The 9,144-nt window shown below is 56.4% G+C and overlaps 1 non-coding gene across 1 annotated transcript in view; it reads left to right on the forward strand.

The window, feature by feature from the left end:
• Nucleotides 1-1,351, forward strand: part of LINC03040 (long intergenic non-protein coding RNA 3040) — a 3,624-nt gene extending 2,273 nt beyond the window's left edge. The window contains exon 3 of the transcript XR_014904923.1: nucleotides 83-1,351. This is a non-coding gene — a transcript (long intergenic non-protein coding RNA 3040). The remainder of the gene's footprint in view (nucleotides 1-82) is intronic.
• Nucleotides 1,352-9,144: the final 7,793 nt, after the last annotated feature.

Here is a 9,144-nt window from a genome sequence, read left to right on the forward strand (position 1 = left end):
GGCTAATCTGGCTAATAAATAAACTCCCCTCCCCGCCCCACCCCCACGCGGACTCCTCCCGCTCCCCCAGAATTGATTTCAGGGCTCTACAGCAACGTGGGGCCCCACTCCCCCCCCTCTCCCTCCTGATGTGTTTTTTCTAGGGCTGCCCTATGTCTGCTGCGGGTCTTGGACAGGTCTGGGACATTTGGGATTTGGGGAAGTGTCGGCCTCGCCTCCTGCATTTGCATCATTCTTTTTCAGTCCACCTGCACGCGAGGGGCAGGGCACAGGCTGGATGCAGACGCCGGACTCGACGTCGGGGAGGATCCGCGAGCAAATGGAGCGCCCCCTGGAGTCCGGAGGCGGCACCGGTCCTGCCCCTTGCGCGCCAGTCCGCCAGAGGTGCGCACCGCCAAGAGCCCCAGGACAGGTGACTCCTCTCTCTATAGGGGAAGGGGAAGAGGAAGGCGTCGGCGCCTCACTCGGCTGGAGTCCCTTCTCCGTGGCCTCTGCCGCCCCCTGGCCCCGCCCGGGCTTCTGAGAATCTGACTCACAGCCGAGCCGGCATCGCTTCACGTCCTGCAACACACCCGGAGCGCGCGGAGAAATGACAGGATTGCAGGGCACGGCTAATGCGCTCTAATTACCCTCCGCGGCTGTCATCCGCCTGCTCTGCAGCGCCGGGCCAGCGTACCGCAATTATGCCGGCCCTCCCCAGCCCTAGAATCTGACCCTTCCCTACTCCCCTTACTCGGTCCCCCATCCCAGGAGCACCAATTTCGCGGACTGCCGCCTCCAACGCCCTCTAGGACTGACCTTAAGTCTCAGAAGACTGATGGGGGTCCCACGTTGTGCAGGGAGCAGGGAAGTGGGACTTGGGGAGGTGGGACCTGGAACCTGAAACTGACCTCTAAGCCTGCTGCCCTGGAAGGCCTCTGCTGGAAGGAACTGGGAGAGTGGGAAGAGAGCAGGGACCCAGGTGGGCGGCAGGGACACTGAGGCCTACTTGGGAAACTGGACTGTCAGGAGGAAGGATAGATAGAGCCCGCAGGGCAACTGCATCCCCATTTTGCACCTGAAGCAGGGAAAAGTGAAGGCTCTCAGAAAAGGCCACCCAGCCAGAACTTCCGGGTCAGCTCATTCACTGTGGCTTTAAGACCAGAACCACAGGCTCCTCCCCACAATGGGCAATCGCCTGTCTGCAAGGAAAGCAGATTTCTCAGCACAGACCTGCAACCTCCCAACACCGCCCTCTTCCCTACTCCCCCACTCCCATCGCTGACCAACTGTGACCAGTTGGTCACAGGGAACTGGGGAGTTGTCGGGGTGCTGGGTCTCCCTGTCTAGCAGAGGTGGGAGGAGGTCCTGAAGGCACAGAGGCCAGGGCTGTTCACAGTCTCCATCCAACCAGGCTCAGTTCTCTTCTCCATCAGAAATGCTTGCCTGATGTCCAAGGAGTGCAAACTCATGGCCCCGGGCCAAGTTCACTCTTTCAGAGGGTCGGTCCAGCTGGCAAGGTGTATGTAGCTTTATGTTGACTGAGAGAGCCTGCAGACAACGCGGGTTCTCCCTGTTGGCAAAGGCAGACACCTGGGCCAGCAGGTGGCATAGTAGTTAAGGCACTGGGCTCCCACATGTTTGAGTCCCGGGCCTGGCAGCTTGAAACTCACAACGGGCCCTAGTGTGTGCATGCCCAAAATCCCAAGAAGAGTCTGCAGGAGAAATGATTGTGCCATGGCCATTGGCCCAGGGCGGGGGGGGAAGGGGGTCTTACTTCCTCTTTCTTTGCCTCGCTGGCGAATGCACACACCCTACAGCAAAAATCTATCTAAAAAAAAAAAGAGCCCACCTGGGCCAGTGCATGGTGTGGAGCTTAAGGCAGCTGGACCCCAAATGGCTGACTGCTAGGTTCAAGCCCTGGACCCTGCAGTTGAAAATCACAGCAGGCGCATGCGTGTGTGTGCCTGAAATCCTGAGAGGAGAGTGGAGAAGGGGCTGCAGCATGGCCATCCCCTTGAAGGGGGTGACTTCTCACTTTCTCACTTGCCACACACCCTATAGCAAATTTTTAAAAGGGGGGGGGACAGCCCACCTGGCCTGTGCCTTTACCCTTTCCTTAAGGCTAGGACCTCCGTCTGCAGGATGGCCAGCCCTTGCGGTCTGCCGGTGTCCAGGGGAGCGTCTGTCCCTGGAGCCCCCTCCTCCATCTTTAGGCTCCCTGGACATGGCGGCAGGTAGCTGCACCTGCTCCTGGCTCTGCCCTGGGGCCCATTTTCCACCTCGGGTTGCAGTCTGCGTCCTGGGTGTGTGCCCGGCTTCTCACGGGTCCTCTGCACTGACGCTAGAGGTGACTTGAGGTCAGGCAACTGGATCTCTCCCTCTGCCTGATCTCGCTGAGGGCTGGGGAAGTGGCGAGAGGAACCTCCATTTCTCCCTTTAGACTGGGGTTCTCTATTGTCTGAGGACAGGGCTGTGTTTCCACCCTTCAGACTGGGGCTCCTCGGGCACATGGAATGTGTCCAGTGAAGACTGAGGCTCCCTGAAGACAGGGCTATTCCCTGCAGGCTGGGGCTCCCAGCAATGGCTGCTCCTCTCAGGGGGGACGTTTGCACCCTTCCCCTGACTCCCCAGGGCACCCAGGCGTGTCTCCCAGGACACCACTTGTCACGCTTTGATGAATGAAACCTGCTAAGAATAACTCAGTCCTTGTAATCTCTGAAGGACAGGGATGAGGGAGGGAGAAGGCTGGTGACCGTCTGGGGAAGGATGGACACAATCCGCCCATTCAGTGTCATTTCCTGGGTGCCCAGCTGGGCCCTGGGAGGAGACACAGTGAGCACTACAGAGTCCCCTCCTGTGCCATGTCTACTGTTGACAGCCAGGGACAGAAATTTGCACCCCCTTCCACCCCAGCAGTCTTCACTCCAGGGCCCACCCAGCCCCTTCATGCCTCCGTGTATTATGGTTCCCTCTGTCCCCTCCCCTCAGTGGAGGGGAGTTGTTGCAATCAGGTGCGGGGAGGGGGGCTGTCTGGGGCCGGGATGAGTAATCAGGCTAGACCTCTACCACCTGTCCCCTCCCCACTCCACTGCCTCCTTCATCCTGCCCCTTCCCATTCCCAACCAGGATCCTCCAGTTAAGAACAGAGTGGCCTCTCCAGTGCATCTGCTCTCCCGGGAACGTCTGGGGCCTCAGGTCTGGGAGGCTGTGACCTTAGCCCACTCCTCTTTCCGCTGCCTTCCTGGTACTCGGCCCCACCTGCGTCCCCCACGAGGGGGACATTCCAGCCTGTTCTTGGCCAACACACTGCAAAGAGGCGGGCAGCCTGGTGCAGCATCGCCTTGGCCACTGACACCACCGTGAACTCGGGAAGCTGCTTGCTCCCCTGGGCCTCAGTTTCCCCATGTGTAAAATAAAATTTGTTTAGTTCTCATGGCTTTCAAACCTTTACTTTAGAATAATGGATCCTCAGGCCAGCCAGGTGATGTGGTGATTCAGGCAGCTGGATCCCAAGTGGCCGACTGTGCAATTCAAGTCCCGGACACGGTGGCTTGAAAAGCATGATGGGCGCCAGGCACGTGTGCCCAAGATCCCACGAGGAGATGGCATGGCCATCCCCCTGGGGGTGATTTCTCACTTTCTGTCTCTATCACTCCAGTGAGCACATGTGCCCTATAGCAAAATCTCTCTCTCTCTCACAAAAGAAAAGGGGGGGGACCAGCAGTTAGCGTAATGGCTATGTCACTGGACGCCCATGTAGTCGACCGCGGTTTGCGTCCCGGACCCAGTGGCTTAAACTCACGCCGGGCGCGTGTGCGTGCGTGCCCAAGATCCTGAGAGGAGAATGGAGGAGAAGGGATTGCGGCGTGGCCATCCCCCCTGGGGGGTGATTTCTTGCTTTCTGTCTCTCTGTCTCTCTCTGTCTGTCTGGCGAGCGCATGTGCCCTATAGTAAAAAAAAACCTCTCCAATAATAATAATAATGAAAAAAAAATAAAAAGAAAAACGTGATGGGTGCATGTGCACACGTGACCAAAATCCTGAGGGGAGAGTGGACGAGACAGGATTACGATGTGGTCATTCCCCCAGGGGGTGCTTTGTGAAAATAATAAAATAGGTCTTTTTGTTTAAGTAGTAGCTTGTGTGGGACCTCCACTAATAACAGAAAGTTTGGGGTTCTGTGGTGAAAAGACAGATGTGGCCCAGAGCCCCATTGTTAGTGTGCTTACACACACATGCACGCACACACTAATGCACACGGATCGGCGCTGGGCCACTGCAGAGCCCACTGCACAAACCTCTGAACCCTGAAATCTTTTCCTGCTTGAGCGTTCTGGGCCCTGAAAGGGCTGGGAGCTCCAGAACCCGGAGTGCTGACGGCTCGAGGGTGACTGCCAGGCTTGGGGTGAGGGGAGCTTGAGCTGCTGGGCTGTGCCTTCCACACTGGGCCTGGAGCAGCAGCCCCGTGCAAATCCTTGCTGGTCTGTCCACCCACAGCCACAAGTCAATCAAAGCCGAGTCCCCTCGGCAGGGGTGGAGGAGGGGGACAATGGATACTGAGAGTCCCTCCTCAGTGGAGACAGGCAGCAGGTGTGGGTGGGGGCCTCTGGGGACTTTCTGGACTCCCTGTCACATGCCTAGGAGTTGCAGGGATGGGGAGGGCTGGCAGGGACCAGGGGCCAAGGGGTGGGCGCTGACTCCAAGAAGTGCGAGTGGGATGGAGGTGGCAGGGAGCGTAGAGGAGATGCAGGAAACCCCACACACCATTCAGTCCAGAGTGTGAGAATTTGGAGCCCACAGAGAATGCTGTGAGAGGGGCCTGTTAGGCCCTGGTGACAGGAGGCCAGGAGAGAAGAGAGGAGCAGGTGTGGCCCGGAAGCAAACATGGCGCCAGGACACAGGCCTGGGCTCCAGTGTACAACAGCACAGGCCCCTCCAAGGCTAAGAGGCAGCAGAAGCACCCAGCCCTTCCTGGCCAGCAGATAGGCCAAAGGGGGATGAGAGGGGCCCGTGTTCAGCCCCGAATGCTGGGGTCACGGGGGAGATGCCGCCTTCTCCCTCCATCCCCTCTCCCTGACAGCCTGCATCTATGGAGCTCTGGATGGGTCATTGCTCCTGATTTCCCTCAGGGAACAGGGCAGGAGAGCTGCGGACCTCCTGCAGGCCCCACCCTGGATGTAGGATGAGGGAGGAGAGGCACCTCACCTCCTCTATTCCGTGCACGCGCACATGCACACACACACACACACACTTACTCTGGATGTAGGAGAGACACCTCGCCTCCTCTATTCCATGCACGCGCACGTGCACACACACGCACACTTACTCTGGCCTCTGTCCCCAGGGAGCCCCTAGAGACTTTGCAGCCTTAGCCTCTAAACTCCCAGGCAGTGCCACGTGCCAGGTCCAGCTCTGGGCAGCAGTGGGAGAGCCACTGTGTCCCTGCTTCATGGCTCATCCTAGGGACGGAAAGGCAGGCAGGCAGCAAGCGAGGACATACTAAAGCTCAGGTCATGAGCGCACAAGCTCTTTTTTTGGGGGGGGGGAATTTTTGCTATAGGGCACGTGCGTTCGCCAGAAAGACAGAGAGACAGAGAGACAGAAAGCTAGAAATCACCCCCCAGGGGGGATGGCCATGCCGGAATCCCTTCTCCTCCATTCTCCTCTCGGGATCTTGGGCACGCATGCACACATGCCCGGCGTGAGTTTAAGCCACCGGGTTCGGGTCTCGAACCACGGTCGACTCATGGGAGTCCAGCGACATAACCATTACGCTAACTGCTGGTCCCATGAAACAAGTTTTGAAGTGGAGAGCGATGGGTGGCCGGGGTTGTATAGATGGAGGGGTCAAAAATGTCTGTGAGGAGGTGATATTTCAGCAGTAGCTTGAGTAACAAAAAGCCAGTCATGGGGCAGGATGGTGGCATAGCTGCAACACAATGCTCTGCAAGGCTGAGCTACATGGGAAAGTCCCAGGTTCAAGTCCAGAGATCTCCCAGAACACACTGGGCACATGCATGCCCATTGATCAGGGCAGGCTAAGTGTGTGTGGTGGGGGGCGGGGGCAGTGCATCAAGATGCTGTTAGGGCCACTGTCTCACTGTCTCTCTCACAGAAGAAATAAACGAACACAAAAGTCACTCTTGCGTTGAGCTCAAAAAGACTCAAGGGGCCAGCAGGTGGTATGGTGGTTAAAATGTTAAATCAGTGCGGCCATTCCCCCCTCCCCAGGGAATAACTTCTCACTTTCCCTCTCTCTGTCTCTCTCCACTGAGTGCACATGCTCTATAGCAAAAATAAATAAATAAATAAATAAATAAAAACTTGTAAAATTTAGACAGAAAAGAACAAGTGCTGGTTAATGTTAAATGGCCAGGAAATTAGGAGCTCATTTCTGGAGCCTCTCTCATATGCCAGTGCTGTGATGGGGGAATGCACATCCGTCCTCTCCCTTGCCCTCTTCAGAACTCTGTGTGTCAAATGGTATTATTTTCATTTTACAGACAAGAAATGTGAAGTCCAGAGAGGTTATGGTTTCATTTGTTTCATAAGATGTATTATTAGCCTCTGAAAACATTATAATAAAGTGGGCCCTGTCCTCTGAGTGTCTAGTCTGTGACAGCACAGAGGAAAGTCAAAGAGGGCTTCCTGGAGGCGAAGGTGTCTAAGCTGAATTAATTTGAAAGGATAAGAAGAGGGCGACAGGTGAAGTGAGTAGGGGGCTTGAGTTCCAGGCAGATGGAGCAGCCTGTATAAAGGCCTGGAACCTGGGTCCTGGGTGTCCAGCCGGGAACACCAGTAACTCCAATTAACCCAGTCCTAACCAGGTACGGGGTCAGCAGGGGCCAGGCATGAGGGTTGGTGTCAGCAACAGCAATGGTCGGGACTTCCTTATCCAGACATGGTGCCACAAGGGCTGGAAGCAGAGAGGTAGGGGTGGTACCTCTCTGTAAGGGCTGTGGCCAGGAGCAGGGCTGCAGGGAGTAGCCGATGGCAGGGAGGCTGGCGAGCAGGAGTAAAGGGCTAGGAGTGGGTTCTCCCTGAGTGCTGACCCTCAAGCAGGCAGGCAGTTGGGGCCACCCAGTATGGCTGTCAGGAGAGAAGGCAGGTGGGGCCTTGTCCAGGGCTCTGGTGACCTGACCTGGCCACCCCTAACCTACAGGGTCACTAATAGCACAAAGGGGGGGGGCAGCCAAGAGCAGGCTCCAGTGAATACATGCAACCCATGGCAAACTAAAAAAGAAAGACAGAGAGAAAGAAGGAAAGAAAGAAAGAGAATGAAAGAAAGAAGAAAGAGAGAGATAAAGAGAAGGAAAGAAGAGAGAGAAAGGAAAGAAAGAGAAGAAAGAAGAAAGAAAGAGAAAAAGAAAGAAAGAAAGAAAGAAAAAGAGAAAGAAAGAAAGCAAAAGAAAGAAAGAAAGAAAGAAAGAGGAGGAAAGAGAAAGAAGAAAGAAAAAGAAAGAAAGAAAGAAAGAAAGAAAGAAAGAAAGAAAGAAAGAAAGAAAGAAAGAAAGAAAGAAAGAAGGAAAGAAGGAAAGAAAGAAAGAGAGAGAGAAAGAGAGAGAGAAAGGAAGAAAGGGAAATGACCGGTGACTATTACAGAGACCTTCTCAGTGGGCAGGGAGCTGGAGACATCTGACCTTTGCTTGAGAACTGAGTCTGTGCCCTGGCAAGAGGCCAGACCTCAGGTGAACGAGGAGCCGTGGGCCCTTCTCGACGAGCGCATGATCTGGAAGGATGCGGGCGGCGCACGCACACACACAGGAAGCACCTTTGAATCATCCACAACGCCAGACGAGTCCTGCCGGATGACGTGCAGAGCCGGCCGCCAGCACTGTCTTGGAAGGAGTTCAGCACAGACTCCCCCTCACACACCTTCCCAGCTTTCCCAAGGAGGTCACACTCCAAAGCTCCACTTGGGCCGGTTTCCCAGGGGGGTTCCCTTGGCACAAGTCTATCCTGAAGTCGATTGCCCTCTGCATCCTCGGGGTCCTCGGGGTTGAGAGTGAGGTTGGCACCTGGCTTCCTGTGGCACTAATTCATCTTACGGAGGCCAGAGGGGGGAGCCTCAACAGCCCCACTGGCAGGCTCCGAAGCCTACGATGCATGCCCTGCCAGTGCCCAGCAGGAGCCCCAGTCTGTGAGCCTCCTGAGAGCAGAGGCCGTGTCCTCCGCTCCTCCATCCACCTACTGCCTGGCACAGAGTCGGCGCTCCACAGAGCAAGTGAAATGGCACAGGGCGGCCAGACACCAGGGCATGCTGCTCAGAGAGGTGGAGACGGGGTGCCTTCCTAGCAGGGTACAGAGGGGTCTAGGGTGGTGTGGGGGTTAAGGCAGCTGGATCCCACATGGCCAGCTGCACGGCATGACTCCTGGACCTGGCAGCTAGTAAAACACACCAGGCACATGGGTTTGCGCGCCCGAACTCCCAATAGAATGAAGGAGAAGGAACTGTGGTGTGGCCATCCCTCGCCCCTTCCTCCGGCTGGAGGGGGAAAAAACTCCGGGTGGGGGGGGGGGGGGGTCTTTTCTGACCTTCTCTCTCTTTGTCTCTGTCTCCAGCAATCTTGCACTCCCTATAGTAAAACTTAAAATGAAGAAGCATTAGGCAAAGACTGGGGAGAGCCTGCAGAGCCCCTGGAGCCCCTAAGACTGGCACTGGGTAGAACCTGCCTTCCGTCCATGTCTCCAGCAGCCCTGCTGTGGCTGGTGACCCGTCAGTGACTCACAGCCAGCTGTGGGCATGGAAGGGAGAAAGTGGCCCCCAGCTGAGCTCATGCACGCTCAATTAGCCCTCTACGCCCCCTCACCACAAAGAGCCTCCCGACTTCCACGCACGCACGTCCCAGGATGCCCTTTCCTAACCGCAGCACGGCTTTTACTGCTTATTTTAGTCTGATGAAGCCTCTCAAAATGTCAGAGGTGCAACCGAGCTAGGGATCATCCAGTTCAACCCTTCCGTTCAACCAGGGAGCGTGGGGACTCGGGAGAGGAGCCGATGTGTTTCGGGTCGCACTGCTAATTGGCGATGTGGGCTTCGGGAGCCCAGATGCAGCTGTCGCAGACACCAGAGGAACCATCCGCTCAGGCAGCCTGTCTTCAGACCTCCAGAGCCTCTGGAGCCGCGCGCGTGGATTTGAACCCTGGTTTGCCAGTGAGCAGC

Source organism: Tupaia chinensis, unplaced genomic scaffold (genome assembly GCF_000334495.1).
Source record: "Tupaia chinensis unplaced genomic scaffold, TupChi_1.0 Scaffold000252_1, whole genome shotgun sequence".
Taxonomy (NCBI): Eukaryota; Metazoa; Chordata; class Mammalia; order Scandentia; family Tupaiidae; genus Tupaia; species Tupaia belangeri.